Source organism: Gopherus evgoodei, chromosome 24 (genome assembly GCF_007399415.2).
Source record: "Gopherus evgoodei ecotype Sinaloan lineage chromosome 24, rGopEvg1_v1.p, whole genome shotgun sequence".
Classification (NCBI taxonomy): domain Eukaryota; kingdom Metazoa; phylum Chordata; order Testudines; family Testudinidae; genus Gopherus; species Gopherus evgoodei.
In genome coordinates this window covers 12,235,463-12,255,085 of record NC_044345.1, presented here as the reverse complement: position 1 = coordinate 12,255,085, position 19,623 = coordinate 12,235,463, and the positions used below count along the sequence as shown (strand labels likewise).

General features: G+C 47.9%; 2 non-coding genes across 2 annotated transcripts; both read right to left on the bottom strand.

Moving 5' to 3' along the window:
• Positions 1–8,563: 8,563 nt before the first annotated feature.
• On the bottom strand, positions 8,564–8,631 carry TRNAV-AAC. Its single transcript has one exon. It is a non-coding gene; the product is annotated as a tRNA-Val (tRNA).
• A 9,044-nt stretch (positions 8,632–17,675) lies between these two features.
• LOC115639637 lies at positions 17,676–17,868 on the bottom strand. The gene has a single exon (XR_003997721.1). It is a non-coding gene; the product is annotated as a U2 spliceosomal RNA (small nuclear RNA).
• Positions 17,869–19,623: the final 1,755 nt, after the last annotated feature.

Genomic DNA, 19,623 nt, shown 5'->3' with positions numbered 1-19,623 from the left:
TATTCCAGTGTTTAACTACCCTGACAGTTAGGAACTTTTTCCTAATGTCCAACCTAAATCTCCCTTGCTGCAGTTTAAGCCCATTGCTTCTTGTTCTATCATTGGAGGCTAAGGTGAACAAGTTTTCTCCCTCCTCCTGATGACACCCTTTTAGATACCTGAAAACTGATATCAGGTCCCCTCTCAGTCTTCTCTTTTCCAAACTAAATAAACCCAATTCCTTCAGCCTTCCTTCATAGGTCATGTTCTCAAGACCTTTAATCATTCTTGTTGCTCTTCTCTGGACCCTCTCCAATTTCTCCACATCTTTCTTGAAATGCGGTGCCCAGAACTGGACACAATACTCCAGTTGAGGCCTAACCAGCGCAGAGTAAAGTGGAAGAATGACTTCTCGTGTCTTGTTTACAACACACCTGTTAATGCATCCCAGAATCATGTTTGCTTTTTTTGCAACAGTATCACACTGTTCACTCATATTAAGCTTGTGGTCCACTATGACCCCTAGATCTCTTTCTGCCATACTCCTTCCTAGACAGTCTCTTCCCATTCTGTATGTGTGAAACTGATTGTTCCTTCCTAAGTGGAGCACTTTGCATTTATCTTTATTGAACTTCATCCTGTTTACCTCAGACCATTTCTCCAATTTGTCCAGATCATTTTGAATTTTGACCCTGTCCTCCAGAGCAGTTGCAATCCCTCCCAGTTTGGTATCATCTGCAAACTTAATAAGCGTACTTTCTATGCCAACATCTAAATCGTTGATGAAGATATTGAACAGAACCGGTCCCAAAACAGACCCCTGCGGAACCCCACTTGTTATACCTTTCCAGCAGGATTGGGAGCCATTAATAACTACTCTCTGAGTATGGTTATCCAGCCAGTTATGCACCCACCTTATAGTAGCCCCATCTAAATCGTACTTTCCTAGCTTATCTATAAGAATATCATGCGAAACTGTATCAAATGCCTTACTAAAGTCTAGGTATATCACATCCACCGCTTCTCCCTTATCCACAAGGCTGTTATCCTATCAAAGAACGTTATCAGATTAGTTTGACATGATTTGTTCTTTACAAATCCATGCTGGCTATTATATCACCTTACCACCTTCCAAGTGTTTGCAGATGATTTCTTTGATTACCTGCTCCATTATCTTCCCTGGCACAGAAGTTAAACTAACTGGTCTGTAGTTTCCTGGGTTGTTTTTATTCCCTTTTTATAGATGGGCACTATATTTGCCCCCTTCCAGTCTTCTGGAATCTCCCCCGTCTCCCATGATTTCCCAAAGATAATAGCTAGAGGCTCAGATACCTCCTCTATTAACTCCTTGAGTATTCTAGGATGCATTTCATCAGGCCCTGGTGACTTGCAGGCATCTAACTTTTCTAAGTGATTTTTACTTGCTCTTTCCTTATTTTCTCTTCTAAACCTACCCTCTTCCCGTAAGCATTCACTATATTAGACATTCCTTCAGACTTCTCAGTGAAGACCGAAACAAAGAAGTCATTAAGCATCTCTGCCATTTCCAAGTCTCCCGTTACTGTTACCCCCTCCTCATTGAGCAGTGGGCCTACCCTGTCCTTAGTCTTCCTCTTGCTTCTAATGTATTGATAAAAAGTCTTCTTGTTTCTCTTTATTCCCATAGCTAGTTTGAGTTCATTTTGTGCCTTTGCTTTTCTAATCTTGCCTCTGCATTCCTGTGTTATTTGCCTATATTCATCCTTCGTGATCTGACCTAGTTTCCATTTTTTATATGCCGCCTTTTTATTTTGTAGGTCATGCAAGATCTCAAGGGTAAGCCAAGGTGGTCTTTTGCCACATTTTCTATCTTTCCTAACCATCGGAATAACTTGCTTCTGGGCCCTTAATAGCGTCCCTTTGAAAAACTGCCAACTTTCCTCAGTTGTTTTTCCCCTCAGTCTTAATTCCCATGGGACCTTGCCTATCAGCTCTCTGAGCTTACCAAAATCTGCCTTCCTGAAATCCATTGTCTCTATTCTGCTGTACTCCTTTCTACCCTTCCTTAGAATTGCAAATTCTATGATTTCATGATCTCTTTCACCCAAGCTTTTCTACTTTTAAATTCTCAACAAGTTCCTCCCTGGGTTAACATTAAGTCTAGAACAGCTTCCCCCCTAGTAGCTTTTCCAACTTTCTGAAATAAAAAGTTGTCTGCAATGCAGTCCAGGAACTTATTGGATAGTCTGTGCCCCGCGGTGTTATTTTCCCAACATATATCTGGATAGTTGAAGTCCCCCATCACCACCAAATCTTGGGCTTTGGATGATTTTGTTAGTTGTTTGAAAAAAGCCTCATCCACCTCTTCCGCCTGATTAGGTGGCCTGTAGTAGACTCCCAGCACGACATCACCTGTGTTTTTTACCCCTTTTAGCCTAACCCAGAGACTCTCCACCCTTCCGTCTCCTATGTCCATCTCCACCTCAGTCCAAGTGTGTACATTTTTAATATATAAGGCAACACCTCCTCCCTTTTTCCCCTGTCTATCCTTCCTGAGCAAACTATACCCATCCACACCAACATTCCAGTTGTGTGTATTATCCCACCAAGTTTCAGTAATGCCAATAATGTCATAGTTGTATTTATTTATTAGCATTTCCAGTTTTTCCTGCTTATTACCCATACTTCTTGCATTTGTATAAAGGCATCTAAGATACTGGTTTGATCTTGCCTCCCAGCTTCGCCCTGACCCTCCTTCCTCTCTGCCATTATAGCCCGTGCTCCCTCCTGTTTCCAACCCATCTCCCAGGTCTTGTTCCCCACTTACCTGTGGGCTTTGCTCACCTGTCCCCGTCGAACCTAGTTTAAAGCCCTCCTTACTAGGTTAGCCAGTCTGTGCGCAAATAAGGCCTTTCCCCACTTCGAAAGGTGAACGCCATCTGTTCCTAGCAGTCCTTCCTCAAATAGCATCCCGTGGTCGAGGAAGCCAAAGCCCTCCTGGCGACACCATCTTCGCAGCCAGGCATTCACCTCCACGATGCATCTGTTTCTGCCCGGACCCCTACCTTCAACAGGAAGAATCGAAGAGAATACCACCTGCGCTCCAAACTCCTTAACCCGTACTCCCAGAGCCCTGTAGTCACTCTTGATCTGCTCAGCGTCACACCTCTCAGTATCATTTGTGCCCACATGGATGAGTAGCATGGGATAGTAGTCAGAAGGCCGGATAATTCTCGACAATGCCTCTGTAACATCTCGGATACGGGCCCCTGGCAGGCAGCATACCTCCCGGGATGAACGGTCAGGGCGACAGATGGGTGAAGAGTCCCAGGGGTAGGGCCCCTGGAGCTAGGGATAGGGGCCCCAGTGGTAGGGCCCCTGGAGCTAGGCTTAAGGGTCTCACGGGTAGGACCTCTGGAGCTAGGGTTAGGGGCCCCACGGGTAGGGCCCCTGCAGCTAGGGTTAGGGGTCCAAAGAGTTGAGTCCCTAGACTTTGAGTTAGGGGCCCCAGGGAAGGGGCCCCTGGAGCTAAGGCTAGTGGCCCCAGTAGTAGGGCCCCGGGAGCTAGAGTTAGAGACCACATGGTTAGGGCCCCTGGAGTTAGGGTACCAGCCCCACGGGTAGCACCCTTGGAGCTACGGTTAAGGACCCCAGGGGTGGGGCCCCTGGAACTAGGGTTAGGGGCGCCATGTGTACGGAACCTGGAACTAGGGTTAGGTGACCCAGCTTTAGGACACCTGCAGTTAGGGTTAGGGGACCCACGGCTAGGGCCTCTGGAGCTAGGCTTTAGGGCCCCACGGGTAGGGCCCCTGGAGCTAGGGTTAGGGGCCCCATGGGTAGGGACCCTTCAGGTAATGTTAAGGGCCCCACGGGTAGGGCCCATGGAGCTAGGTTAAAGTGCTACAGGGATTGGGCACCTGGAGCTAGGGTTAGAGGTCCCGGGGTGGGGTCTCTGGAGCTAGGGTTAGGGGCCCCACGGGTATGGCCCCTGGAGCTAGGGCTATTGTCCCCAGCGGTAGGGCCCCAGTAGCTAGCATTAGGGGTCCCATGGGTAGGGCCTCTGGAGCTAGGGAAAGGGCCCCACGGGAATGGCCCCTGGAGCTGGGTTAGGTGCCTCAGGGGTAGGGCCACTGGAGCTAGGGTTAGTATCCCCTGGGTAGGGCCCCTGGAGCCACGTTCGAGACCCACTTGTAGGCCCCCTGGACTTAGGGTTATGGGAGCCAGGGATGGGGCCCCTAGTCCTAGGGATAGGGGTCCCTGGGGTGAGGCCCCTGGAGCTAGGGTTAGGGGCCCCATGGTGTCACCGAGTGTGGGGGAGTCCAGTCCTGCACCCCTCTTCCTGGGACCCACAGTGACTCTCAGCCAACCAGTAAAACAGAAGTTTATTGAACAGCAGGAATGCAGGTTACAGCAGAGCTTGGAGGCACAACCAGGACCCCTCCATCGAGTCCTTCTCGGGGTTCAGGGCGCTTGGATCCCAGCATAGGATCCCCTGAATTCCCATCACCGATATCTGTAATCCTCCCCAACGAGGGGAGTAGCGCTGAAATCGGTATTGCCATGTTGGATTAGGGTTAGTGTGGCCGCAATTTGACAGTATTGGCCTCTGGATGCTATCCCACAGTTCACCATTGTGACCGCTCTGGACAGCAATCTGAACTCGGATGCACTGGCCAGGTAGACAGAAAAAGCCCCACAAACTCTTGAATTTCATTTCCTGTTTGCCCAGCATGGAGCGCCGATCAGCACTGGTGACTATGCAGTCCCAGAATCAAAAAAGAGCTCCAGCATGGGCTGTACAGGAGATACTGAAGCTGATCTCTCTATGGGGAGATGAATCTGTTCTATCAGAACTCTGTTCCAAAAGATGAAATGCCAAAGCATTTGAAAAAATCTCCAAGGCTATAATGGACAGAGGTCACAACAGGGACTCAACACAGTGCTGAAACTTAAGGAGCTGAGACAAGCATACTAGAAAGCCAAAGAATGAAATGGACGCTCACAGAGGGAGGAGCGACTGAAGACTATAGCTATCCCACAGTTCCTGCACTCTCCAAAAATGATTTGAATTCTTGGCTGAGTTCCCAAAGCCTGAAGGGTCAAAAATATTGTCACAGGTGGTTCAGGGTATATGTCATCACCCCCTCCCTGTGAAAGCAAAGGGAAAAAATCGTTTCTCACCTTTTTTCAATGTCATTGTATGTCTATTGGAGGCTGATGGCAGACGTGGTGCTGCAGCGCTACACAGCACCATCCCCTTCCCTTCCCTTCCCTTGCGGACGGCAGATGGTACAGTAGGACTGGTATCCGTCATCGTCGTCCCGTGAGTGCTCCTGGCTGGCCTCGGTGAGGTTGGCCGGGGGTGCCTGGGCAAAAATGGGAATGACTCCCAGGTTATTCTCTTCTTTAAGCTTTTTCTGATGGAGATTCAGTCCTGCCTAGAACACCGTAGCAGCTGGAGTCTGCCCTCCCCTCGCCCCTTTGAGCTCTGCTTGCAGAGGCAATAAAGTCAGTGTTGTTTCAAATTCGTGCATTCTTTATTACTTCATCACACAGATGGGGGGATAACTGCCACTGTAGCCCAGGAGGGGTGGGGGAGGAGGGAAGCAACGGGTGGAGTTGTTGCAGGGGCATCCCCTAGAATGGCATGCAGCTCCTCATTTCTGCGGGATGTCTGGGGCTCTGACCCGGAGCGGCCGTTTGTCTCTCTGGTTCTTCAGTAGGCTTGCCCGGTACTCTAGACAGGGCTGACTCTCCCTTTAGACAAAACTTAAGGAAGGGAATGACCTAGGGAGTCATTCCCATCTTTGTCCATGAGCCCCCAGCTGACCTCACCGAGGCCAGCCAGGAGCACCCATGACAGTAGCAGACGGTACAGTGTAACTGGTAACTGTCATTGTCAACTTGCAAAGCAGCAGACAGGACAGTATGGCTGGTAACCATCTTTGCTAACTTGCAAAAGGCAAGGGGATGCTGCTGGGGTAGCGCTGTAGCACTGCATCTGTCAGCACTATCCAATATACATACGGTGACGGTGAAAAAAGGTTGAAAGGGCTCCATGGCTGCCGTGCTATGGCACCTACCCAGGCAATCCAGGGAAAAGGACGTGAAATGATTGTCTGCCGTTGCTTTCACGGAGGGAGGACTGAGTGACGACATTTACCCAGTATCACCCATGACTCTGTTTTTGCCCCATTAGGCATTGGGATCTCAACCCAGAATTCCAATGGGTGGGGGAGACTGCGGGAACTATGGGATAGCTATGGGATAGCTACCCACAGTGCAACGCTCCGGAAGTCAACACTACCCTCGGTACATGGACGCACATCGCTGAATTAATGTGCTTAGTGTGTCCGCATGCACTCGACTTTATACAATCTGTTCCGAAAAACTGGTTTCTGTAAAATCAGAATAAGCCTGTAGTGTAGACATACCCTATGATTAACAACTTTGGTGGCTAATTGAAAGGCTGATGGTTTGAACCCAAGTGAAGATGGAGGTGTTTTTTTTTTAAGTGATGAGAATCTGCTACATTTTAACCGCAGAAAAGCTCCTCAATGCTGATTTAGACTCATTGGGCAAGCATAAGTAGCACTTTTTCCAGATGTGTTGGTGGTATAGTGGTGAGCATAGCTGTTTTCTAAGCAGTTGACCTAGATTCAATTCCCAGCCAATGCAGTGACATGATGTTTTCTCTGTTGGGAATTGGTTTAATTTCAGTCACATTGTATCAGTTTAGCAACCGAATGAGAGAATCAATGTCCTGCAGGTCATTCAACACACAGTGGAGGAAGAAAGGGGTGGGACTATACAATGAGCAGGTGGAGTCATCTTTGTATTACAGTGTTTGGTTTATTTTTTAAAAAAACTTCTTTTACTTCCCTCTCTCTTTTAGACTCAGAGACTTTAAGGTCAGAAGGAACCAATGTGATCATCTAGTCTGACCTGCTGAACCTTACAGGCCAAAAGACCTCCCTTCCCTCCTGTAATAGATGCGGGAGGGGAGGCAGCTCTGTGCACTGCCCCTACCCCAGGGAACACATGGACGACCTCTGCCCCCCTCCCGCAATGGGTGTGCAGAGATGTGCCAGCAGCACTAAGGTGGCTCCCTGCCCACTCTGCCTCCGTCCCTCCGTGCCACTCCCATAATGGCAGGCATGTCCTGGCATCCCCTAGTGCAGGGGGAGTGTCTCCGTTCATTGCCTCTGCCCTGAATACCAACTCTGCAGCTCCCATTGGCCAGGAACTGCAGCCAATGGGAGCTCTAGGGGCAGCGCCTGCAGGCAGCGGAACACGGAGACCCCCTGGCACGGCCTACCTAGGAGCTGCTGCCACAGGGTTGTGTGTACCGGTCACTTTGGGAGCTGCACTGCTCAGGGTAAGCGTCAACCCTCCTGCACCCCAACCTCCTCCCCCAGCAGAGAGTCAGCACCCCGCACCCAAATTTCCTCCCATAGCTTTGCTTGTCTTCCTTTCACCCAGAACCATCCTTCTTCTCCTGGGCTGCAAGTAGCCATCCCTGGGATGCCAAGTGGCAGGCACAGGATTCTACCTCCCAGTAGCCAACCGCACCTCCCCAGGCTTTGCAGAATGAATGATGACACTCTACTAACCCCACTTAGCCGCACTGAGGCGCTTAGCTTTTGCCTTGCCTTCCTCAGCTCGACTTTCCTCTTTACCCCATTCCTGCCTCACTTCCTCCTTTGGCAAGTCACACAAAGGAGGCCAGCAAGAAGAGCCGACCTCCTTAAGCCAACCTCCCAGGGCAAAGGAAGCCAAGCCACAAGGCTTCAAAAGGTGACTGGCCAAGATCCTCTAGCTTTCCCCTGCTGATGCCAAGGTTTTTTCCTCAGCTCATTTCACCACCCTCTGCCACGCACAGGTTGGGGTTTTCGTAGGTGTTACCCAACATTGGGCCAGCTAATAAGCGTAGGGAGGACTAATGACCCACCAGAGTTTGGCAGAAAGCAGCACATTTATTATACTGACAGCTAAGCTCAAAATAAACAGGGAGGGGGAGTGGATATCACACTTGCACTCGCATACTCACGCTCCCAGGACTGGCATGGCACTGGAGATGTCAGGATTCTGCAAGGTAAGTGTCCCACAGGCAGCTATGGATGGTGCGATGAAGATAAGTCTTCCTGAGGCACAATGAAATACAACGCAGAGAACCACTGGCCAGGCGGTCCGGGCAAAGGACATTCACTGGAGGTACAAGCTTGTGAGTGCTCTCCTGAGCACATGGCCCCTTCCCCTTTTAAGGGCCTGCACCTAATGGCCTGCGACTAGAAATGACTTGGCTGCATCTGGTTGGTCACACTCCACCTTGGGCAGTGTCCATGCTCTGGGTGATCGCTGCCTAATTAGAGTCCCAGACACCTCGTCTACCTGGGAGCTCTTCTGCTCTTCAACAAGAACATTCAGCCCATGAGCAGTCCAGGAGGGAGCAGTAGGGGAAAAGCCACTTCACAGGCATTCAGGGAGGGAGAGGAGACAAAAGTGGGAGCAGGGGAAGTATAACAGACCTTTTGAGCATAGAAATCACTGTTGCTCCTACAACAGCAGGGACAGGCCAGTAGGAGCTGGGAAAGTTAAGCCCTGGTGTTTCTGCCTGGTTTTGAACCAGGGACCTTTTGCATGTTAGGCAAATGTGATAACCACTACAGAAACGCTGTGATAGTATCCTACTCCTCCCTTCATAAGAACATAAGAATGGCCATACTGGGTCAGACCAAAGGTCCATCCAACCCCACATCCTATCTGCCAACAGTGGACAATGCCAGGTGCCCCAGAGGGAGTGAACCTAACAGGTAATGATCAAGTGATCTCTCTCCTGCCATCCATCTCCACCCTCTGACAAACAGAGGCTAGGGACACCATTCCTTACCCATCCTGGCTAATAGCCATTCATGGACTTAACCTCCATTAATTTATCTGCAAAAAGAAGGAGTACTTGTGGCACCTTAGAAAATGAACAAATTTATTTGAGCATAAGCTTTCCTGGGCTAAAACTCACTTCATTGGATGCATGCACTGGAAAATACAATAGAAAGATTTATATATATATATATATACAGAGAACATGAAATAATGGGTGTTGCCATACACACTATAATGAGAGTGAGCAGTTAAGGTGAGCTATTATCAGCAGAAGAAAAAAACTTTTGTAGTGATCATCAGGATGGCCCATTTCCAACAGTTGACAAGAAGGTGTGAGTAACAGTAGGGGGACAAATAAACATGAGGAAATAGTTTGACTTTGTGTAATGACCCATAGACTCCCAGTCTTTATTCAAGCCTAATTTAATGGTGTCCCATTTGCAAATTAATTCCAATTCAGTAGTCTCTCGTTGGAGTCTGTTTTTGAAGGTTCTTTGTCGTAATATTGCGACTTTTAGGTCTATCATTGAGTGACCAGGGAGATTGAAGTGTTCTCCAACTGATTTTTTGAATGTTATAATTCTTGACATGTGATTTGTGTCCATTTATTATTTTACATAGAGACTGTCTGGTTTGGCCAATGTATGTGGCAGAGAGCCACTGCTGGCACATAATAGTATATATCACATTGGTAGATGTGCAGGTGAACGAGCCTCTGATAGTGCAGCTGATGTGACTAGGTCCTATGATGGTGTCCCTGAATAGATATGTGGACAGAGTTGGCAACAGGCTTTGTTGCAAGGATAGGTTCCTGGGTTAGTGTTTTTGTTGTGTGGTTGCTGGTAAGTATTTGCTTCAGGTTGGGGGGCTGTCTGTAAGCAAGCACAGGCCTGTCTCCCTAGATCTGTGAGAGTGAGGGATCGTCCCTCAGGATAGGTTGTAGATCCTTGATGATGCGCTGGAGAGGTTTTAGTTGGGGGCTGAAGGTGACGGCTAGTGGGGTCCTGTTACTTTCTTTGTTGGGCCTGTCCTATAGTAGGTGACTTCTAGGTACTCTTCTGGCTCTGTCAATCTGTTTTTTCACTTCAGCAGGTGGGTAGTGTACTTGTAAGAATGCTTGATAGAGATCTTGTAGGTGTCTGTCTCTGTCTGAGGGGTTGGAGCAAATGCGGTTGTATCTTAGAGCTTGGCTGTAGACAATGGATCATGTGGTGTGGTCTGGATGGAAGCTGGAGGCATGTAGGTAAGTATAGCGGTCAGTAGGTTTCCAGTGTAGGGTGGTGTTTATGTGACCATCGCTTATTAGCACTGTAGTGTCCAGGAAGTGGATCTCTTGTGTGGACTGGTCCAGGCTGAGGTTGATGGTGGGATGGAAATTGTTGAAATCATGGTGGAATTCCTCAAGGGCTTCTTTTCCGTGGGTCCAGATGATGAAGATGTCATCAGTGTAGCGCAAGTAGAGTAGGGGCATTAGGGGACAAGAGCCGAGGAAGCGTTGTTCTAAGTCAGCCATAAAAATGTTGGCATACTGTGGGGCCATGTGAGTACCCATAGCAGTGCCGCTGACTTGAAGGTACACATTGTCCCAAAATGTGAAATAGTTGTGTGTGAGGACAAAGTCACAAAGTTCAGCCACCAAGTTTGCCGTGACATTATTGGGGATACTGTTCCTGACGGTTTGTAATCCATCTTTGTGTGGAATGTTGGTGTAGAGGGCTTCTACCTCCATAGTGGCCAGGATGGTGTTTTGTGGAAGATCACCAGTGGATTGTAGTTTCCTCAAAGAATCCTGTGGCACCTTATAGACTAACAGACATTTTGGAGCATGAGCTTTCGTGGGTGAATATGCATCTGACGAACTGGGTATTCACCCACAAAAGCTCATGCTCCAAAATGTCTATTAGTCTATAAGGTACCACAGGATTCTTTGCTGCTTTTACAGATCCAAACTAACATGGCTACCCCTCTGATAGTTTCCTCAGGAAGTCAGTTGTGTCTCAAAGATAGCTAGGAGTGCTGGTAGAGTAGGGCCTGAGGAGGGAGTCTACATAGCCAAACAATCCTGCTGTCAGGGTTCCAATGCCTTAGATGATGGGGCATCCAGGATTTCCAGATTTATGGATCTTGGGTAGATGATAGAATACCCCTGGTTGGAGTTCTAGGGGTGTGTCTGTGCAGATTTGTTCTTGTGCTTTTTCAGGGACTTTCTTGAGCAGATGGTGTCATTTCTTTTGGTAACTCTCAGTGGGATCAGAGGGTAACAGCTTGTAGAATGTGGTGTCAGAGAGCCGCCTAGCAGCCTCTCGTTCATATTCCGACCTAGTCATGATGACGACAGCACCTCCTTTGTCAGCCTTTTTTATTATGATGTCGGAGTTGTTTCTCAAATAAATTTGTTAGTCTCTAAGGTGCCACAAGTACTCCTCGTTTTTTTTTGCTGATACAGACTAACATAGCTTCCATTCTGAAATCTATTAATTTATCTAGTTCTCTTTTAAACCCTGTTATAGTCCTAGCCTTCACCACCCCCTCAGGCAAGGAGTTCCACATGTTGACTGTGTCTGTGCGAAGAAGAATTTCCTTGTATTTGTTTTAAACCTGCTGCCTATTAATTTCATTTGGTGGCTCCTAGGTCTTACATCATGGGATCAAGTAAATAACTTTTCCTTATTCACTTTCTCCACACCACTCATGATTTTATATACCTTTATCATATCCCCTCTTAGTCTTCTCTTTTCAAAGCTGAAAAGTTCAAGTCTCTTTAATCTCTCCTCATATGGGACCCATTCCAAACCCCTAATCATTTTAGCTGCCTTTCTCTGAACCTTTTCTAATGCCAGGATATCTTTTTTGAAATGAGGAGACCACATCTGTACGCAGTATTCAAGATGTGGGTGTACCATGGATTCATATAAAGGCAGTAAGATATTCTCTATCTTATTCTCCTTTTTTTAATGATTTCTAACATCCTGTTTGCTTTTTTGAATGCTGCTGCACACTGCGTGGTCGTCTTCAGAGAACTATCCATGATGACTCCAAGATCTCTTTCCTGATTAGTTGTAGCTAAATTGGCCCCCATCATATTGAATGTATAGTTGGGGGTATTTTTCCCAATGTGCATTACTTCACATTTATCCACATTAAATTTCATTTGCCATTTTGTTGCCCAATCACAGTTTTGTGAGACCTCTCTGAAGTTCTTCACTGTCTGCTTTGGTCTTAACTACCTTGAGCAGTTTAGTATCATCTGCAAACTTTGCCACCTCACTGGTTACCCCTTTCTCCAGATCATTTATGAATAAGTTGAGTAGGATTGGTCCTAGGACTGACCATTGAGGAACATCACTAGTTACCACTCTCCATTCTGAACACACCGATGGGCGAACCTGGAGAGAGAGGTGGCAGCCCTTCGATAGGTCAGCTGGTAGAGCAAAGGACTGGAGCTGGCATTCAGGAAGTCATCCTGACGTCGCCCTCTGACTCCAGCTTGAAGGAGAGCTTCCTTTTTCTTCTCCTTGCTGACAAAGAGCAAGAGAAGAAAGAAAGGTCAGGTGGGCCAACTCGGTGCACAAGTCCATGCTGTCTTTTCTTGCTTGGGAGCCTGAAATGAAGGACTCGTGGTAGGTAAAAGCACTGCCGTGCTTCCAGAAAAAAGCCCACTACAGCACAGAAGAGCATGCCAAAGCATAGAGTGAACCAGGGACCTCTAGATTGCCAGTCTAACACTCTCTCAACTGAGTTAAGTCAGCACCCTAATGGCATGTTTTGGGCCTGCTGCTTCTCTGTCTGGATGTTTATGTCAGCCCGGCACACAAAAAGGGCATAATTGCGAGTGCCCACGAAGGCAAGATGAATTTTTGCCTGTCTTGTTCAGCTTGACTTGCTTCCTCACCCCATTCCTGCATTAGATCCTGGGTCACCTGGTGGCTGAAGGTGGTCCATTGTCTCAAGCAGTGCCAGAACCTGACACAGTGCCCCTGGGCAGCCTTTGCGCTGCACATGCCGGCCGTTCACATTTGCAAATACTTTAAAGTGCCTGTCAATAAGTTCTGGGGACAGTTGCTCACCTTCAGAGGAAGCTCCCTAAAACTGGCCTATCACATCCAGTGGTACATTGACCTCTGTTCAGATTGAGCCAAAGGAGCAGGGGCCTCGCTGCTGTGGCTGCTGCTGCTGTGAGGGCAGCCACTGTTGCAGATGAAGCCATCCTTCAAGTACCTTCCACCTAGCCACCCATTGAAAATCCTGTAGGGTGTAGGGTGGGAATAGAAGAACACTGGGGGGGGAACTTCCTAACCTCCCAATCAGCAGGTAAATGTGCCCAGTGGTCTATGATGGGATGTTAGATGGGCTGGGATCTGAGTTACTATAGCGAATTCTTTCCTGGGTGCTGGCTGGTGAGTCTTGCCCACATGCTCAGGGTTTAACTCATTGCCATATTTGGGGTAGGGAAGGAATTTTCCTCCAGGGCAGATTGGCAGAGGCCCTGGAGGTTTTTCGCCTTCCTCTGTAGCATGGGGCACGGGTCACTTGCTGGAGGATTCTCCGCAGCTTGAGGTCTTCTAACCACAATTTGAGGACTTCAATAACTCAGACATAGGTTAGGGGGTTGTTATAGAAGTGGATGGGTGAGATTCTGTGGCCTGCATTGTGCAGGTCAGACTAGATGATCATAATGGTCCCTTCTGACCTTAAAGTCTATGAGTCTATGAGTCTATTCCACTCCCTTCTGCCACTATCCGCCATCCCATACCTGGTGCTGCATCCGGTGGGGTCAAAAAAAATGCGGCCATATCGGAAGAGTCAGTTGGGTTCTTTGTGGTTGCCCCACCATTCCCCTTGGGACTGACCTGCCCTCCAGCTCAGCCACCCACTGAAAACTGAAACACAAAAGAGTAGAGCTGTACAAGGCTTCAAAGCCCACCAGGCCCAATCCCCCTTCTAATACAGCAGAGAAGCTGCACTTCTCCTGACTAGGTATGGACGTCCTATTGCCCCACAAGAGGTGGAAGGCCATCATGTTCGATTTCAGCAGCACTCGTGAAGCAGGGGAAACACATGGTTGATGAAATTCCCCACAGGTGGGTCTTGAGCATCACAACCTTGTAGGTAAGGAGAAGGTCCATTTACGCCACTGGCCAAACCATTCCTCACAGGCCAGCAACCATTTCTCCCAGTTCGCGTTCCCCACCTCGTCCCCAGCTGAACGCTAGAAGACAAAGCCATCAACCTGCCCACTCTTGCAGCCCTCCTCTTCTGCCCTGACTGATGAGGGGGTATTGAGCCTCCCTCCCTTAGGCCCTTCAGCATTCCTGGGGAACACCAACACTGTCCAAGTGACTTTGGGCCAGTAGGTCAACCAATAGGGCTGCCTCCTAGGCCAGGCTGCAGCCCAGCTTCAGGACTCCGAGGAAATGCAGCTCGCATCCCTACCTATAGGACTCCAGGCACTGTCAGGCTTCTGGATGAAACATCCCCTCTTGTGCTCAAGTCACAATAGCTAGTGGATAAAAGACAGGCTTTCATGGCCTTTGAGAAAGCAAGACAGAGCCTTGGAAGACCCAGCAGGGTTTATGGCATAGGGATTGTCCTAAAATCCCACTGAGACTTCAACTCAGATTGCAGGAGTCAAAGTCCCGAGTGCTGGCCCTTACACCATGGGACTGATAGGGAATCCCCAGATCTCTGCTGAGTTCTGTCCTTTGCGGACAGCCCTGCATTTACTCACCAAGTTGGCATGCAGCAATTTGCTGCAGCTCCCAGAGGCCTTTCTTAATCCAGACTAAGAGGCCAGTGGGCATGTGAGGAAGTTGCCCCTTCAGTCCCAGGCAGTACATGACCCTTCCTAGGAAAGGCCAAGTCCTGGGGAAAAAAGGCAATGTCAAATAACATCCTGGAGAGCTGACATTTTTTGTTTTGAGAGGAATGGTTCCTTCTTTATCTGACCAGGGACTTGAGCCCTGGACCCTCAAATTAAAAGTCTGGTGCTTTACCAACTGAACTAGCCAAGCTCATAGGTGAGGAAAGCAAATTTAGTGCACAAGAGAAACTAGTCATGAAAATGAAGGCAGGAAACAATACAGAAAACCTGCTACTCTCACTCTCTTAGCAGTCCTAGCCCCAGCCTGCTCCTTCATCCGGTGCCCTGAGGCCTTATTCTTTTTTTAGTTAAATATCAAATCCCGGAGAAAACACAGTTATACAAACAAAGCGAAATCACAAACAAATGTCATTGGAAATACAAAAATAAAAAAGGAAAATGCAATCCCCATCACTTTATCGTGTCGGGGCCATTCCTGTATTGGGAGCACCCGCTAAGGTCCTTGTGTGCTTACGAGAAACCTGGAGGAACTCATATCACAGCCTGAACATGAAACTCAACTGCTCCCAGGTGCCGCAGTAAAACCCTTTCCCTGTTGTGACATTGCCTTCCATAGGATTTTATGAAAATATGCTAATGAATGGGAATATAATGTAACTGGAATATGCTCCTTGCAAAAGGTCTCTTGTAAGGTATCATTGCAAAGCTTATAATCTACTGTGTGTGTTATCCTATTTCTACGAACCAATCATTCTTGGATCGAAATATGAACTATACTCTGAGGTCCTGTGTGATGATGCAAAGTGTGGGCCATTAATAGTGGTTTGGACTCTTGATGGCTCCCATAACCAGGACAATGACTGGAGATAGCTCTGTCCTGCACCATCTGTGAGTTAGGCCAGGAAGAATGAGGCTTCGGGTCTCCCAGACATATGACCTTGTCACCTGGTACAGGAATCCATCTTAAAAATGGGGCTCTTCCCCAGAAGAGAGACAAAAGATTCCTGCCTTGTACCAAAGCTGTATAAGGGGGTGGAACAGAAAAAAGGTGGCTGCAGTCATGAGACATCTTCTAGCTACCACCTGAGCTGGAACAAGGACTATACCAGGTGAAACGATTGGGCCCAGACAAGAAATAAGTCTAGTCTGCGAAAGAAGCTTATTGGAAGATCTCTGAGGGTGAGATTTTATCTGTATTGAGTTTCATACTGTATTAAGCTTAGACTTGCATGTTTTTGTTTTATTTTGCTCTATGAAGAATACAAGCTCCATAGAGAAGGAAAAGTTAATGCCTTAGAAAAATCTGTGTATGTGTTAGATGAGTGGGAGGGTGTCTAGAAACCACTCTCCCCTAGTTTCTTTTCTCTGATTTCCTGTAGAAAATCTGAAGTAGGGAGCGAAACCCATTGCCTCCTCTGAGGGTGTGTCTACACTACGGGATTATTCCAATATTACATAAACCGGTTTTGTAAAACAGATTGTATAAAGTCGAGTGCACGCGGCCACACTAAGGACATTAATTTGGCGGTGTGCATCCATGTACTGAGGCCAGCGTCAATTTCCGGAGCATTGCATTGTGGGTAGCTATCCCGTAGCTATCCCATAGTTCCCGCAGTCTCCCCAGCCCATTGGAATTCGGGTTGAGATGGGGCAAAAACAGTGTCGCGGGTGATTCTGGGTAAATGCTGTCACTCAATCCTTCCTCCGTGAAAGCAATGGCAGACAATCATTTCACACCCTTTTTCCCTGGATTGCCCTGGCAGATGCCATAGCATGGCAACCGTGGAGCCTGTTTTGCCTTGTCACTGTCATCGTATGTGTACTGGATGCTGCTGACAGACGCGGTACTGCAGTGCTACATAGCAGCATTCATTTGCCTTTGCAAGATAGAGATGGTTACCATCCCTATTGCACCATCTGCCATTGTAAATTGGCAATGAGATGATGGTTATTAGTTGTTCTGTACTGTCCGCTGCTGTCATGGGTGCTCCTGGCTGGCCTTGCTGAGGTCAGCTGGGAGCGCATGGACAAACATGGGAATGACTCCCTGGGTCATTCCCTTCTTTGTGTTGTGTCTAAAAATAGAGTCAGTCCTGCCTAGAATATGGGGCAGTGTACTAAAGACCCAGAGAGCACAGCCGCTCCTTATCAGAGCCCCTGAGAGCCCACAGAAATGATAAGCTGCATTCCATTCTAGGGGGTGCCCCTGAAACAAGCCTACCCGTTGCTTCCCTCCTCCTCCAACCCTTCTGGGCTACCGTGGCAGTGTCCCCCCCATTTGTGTGATGAGGTAATAAAGAATGCAAGAATAAGAAACACTGACTGTTTAGTGAGATAAAATGAGGAGGAGGAAGCTTAGAACAGATTAGTCTCCCCATACAGCAATCAGATCCAGTATATCCTGTATGGTCCATGCTGGAGCTCTTTTTGGATTTGGGACTGCATCGCCACCCATGCTGATCAGCGCTCCATGCTGGGCAAACAGGAAATGAAATTCAAAAGTTCGCGGGGCTTTTCCTGTCCAGCTGGCCAGTGCATCTGAGTTCAGATTGCTTTCCAGAGCGGTCACAATGGGGCACTGCGGGATACCGCCCGGAGGCCAATACCGTCGAATTGTGGCCATTTTAACCCTAATCCGACATGGCAATAAAATTTCAGCGCTACTCCCCTCATTGGGGAGGAGTACAGAATCGGTTTAAAGAGCCCTTTATATCGATATAAAGGGCTTTGTTGTGTGGACGGGTGCAGGGTTATTCGGTTTAACGCTGCTAAATTTGGTTTAAACGCGGTAGTGCAGATCAGGCCTAAGAAAGCAGCTGTTTGACCTACAAACAACGACCAAAGTAAAACCTGCAAGAGCAGCCTTTCAACTCAGAGGTATAATAATAAGATGTTACTAATAACTGACGAAAGAGTTACAAACGACTCAAAACCATACTCAGTACAAACCAAACGGGAACACAGACAACACCACTTTTCTTCGCTGCTCTTCAGCCATGATATTCTCCCCATAGGGAGGTCCACCGCTCCTGGAGGTTCAGCGCCACAATAACAGGGTGATGTGTGAAATGGATGGACGAAGCTGCTATTCCATCTCCCTAGTCCAAAAATCAGTTTAATAGCTAGTCCTGAGATAGAGGAAGTATCAGTTATTAAAGTGATAAGAACTAATTTAACATTTTGATTCCAGCCAATGTTAAAATGATCTAACAGTCAGGTTAATAAAAACATTTCTAGTCCTCTGCATAGAATGCTTAAATGATGCAAAAATTGCAAGTTTGGTTTAAAAAGTCATAAAAGGGACATCATCCAGAATCTGACACTTGGTGAAATGTAAGTCTAGAACACACAACCAATTTGGGGCTTGTGCGCTGCTTCTTAACAGTCTGCCCAGAGGATGCCATTTGCAGTCACAAGCTACTCCAGATGACTTGGGCTCTCTCACGAATCAGTAACTGGTTAGCAGCTTGGAAAGAAAGGGTAGGACTAAATAGTCAGTTTTTGCAACGGAAAGGGGTAAATAGCAGGCTTCCAAAGTATGAGATGAGACTACAGACATTAGGGCTGGTCAGTTTAAACAAGAGATGACTAAGGAGAGATACCATACAGCACCAGTTCTCAGCAAGGTGTCTGCCAAAAGAAACAAGGCTTGACCCACCTCCCCAAGCCACCAAGCGTGCCCATCTGCCTTGAAGGGGGGGAGAAAGGGCACAACAAAAAATTGTAGCATCAATGCAGAAGAAAGAACTCCTCCCCTGCCATTATCAGTAAGGGTTGCCTCACAGCCACGAACTCCCTGAACAGGAATAGCAAAAGTCCAACCACAATTCTACTTTCTTTCCACTACAAGAGATAATGGCCTCACAAAATTAGGGTGGGGGGTGAGAGCTGCTCTCCTGAGACAGTCCTGCTGCAGCCCAGGTGCACGGCAAACAGAGGTGGGCCCGCAAGCCAGAGAGTTTTGATTGCTTGAAGGCCCAGAGGGAAAAGTACTCATGTAGCAGAGAATGGCTTTGATCCATTGACCACTGGGTTATGGGCCCAGCACACTTATGCTGCACCACTCTGCTAGTGCTTCAGCCCCCTGCCACACAGCCACTACTATCTGGATTAATGCCTTACGCGCTCTCGCGCTGGCAGGCAGATGTGCAGGCTGCTAGGCAGCTGTCCTGGTCACAGGATTTTACAGCTTATACAGGTAAAAGAGATCTATTTGGGGTTTGGACTCCATTGGGAGCTGGGTAGCTGAGTGCCAGAGACGGGAGCACTTCTTAAACTGTTTTCAGTTAAGCTTTCAGCTCGTGGGGGACGAGGTTTAGCCTTGGATCCGTGTCTGAAGCAGGCAAGTGCCTCTGGCTCAATTGCCGCCCCCCGCTGTATTAGCAGACTAAACCCCGGAGCAAACACACACGCCTTGCAACGGAACAGGAGCCGGGATCTCGAACAAATGTCAACATTTTATTAAGATGACGTTCAAAAAAAAAAGAGCGTACGGTACAGCGTTTAAGTGTAGAAGTTTCCGGTGATCAGGGAACAACGTACAGATTACCCAGGGGGTGCTAAATTCGGTTCAAGATTGGGTGACGTAAGGAATACAGAATCTGCAATAGCCCCGACTGGAGGTAAAAGGTTACTGTACAGACACTGAGTTAGGAGGGTATGTTGTCCATGTGAGGGCTACGTTCAGGTGTGGAGTGTAAGTGGGTATGACGATGAGGATGGATTGACCCGCGTTTGGTGAGTTTTAATGTTCAGTGTTTTTTTAATCTTTGCCACAATCTAGTTTAAGCAGGGTCAGTATGAACTCTACCCTGCCATCTGTTGGTGATGTGTTGTAAAGGCCTTTTGGGGCTGATGTCATGTGCATGGTTCCACCCACCCCGGATTGCATGATGGGAGTGCTTGTCCAAATGGTCCTTTCAGCTGCTGTGGGATCCTCGTCTCTTTGTTATTGGAGCAGG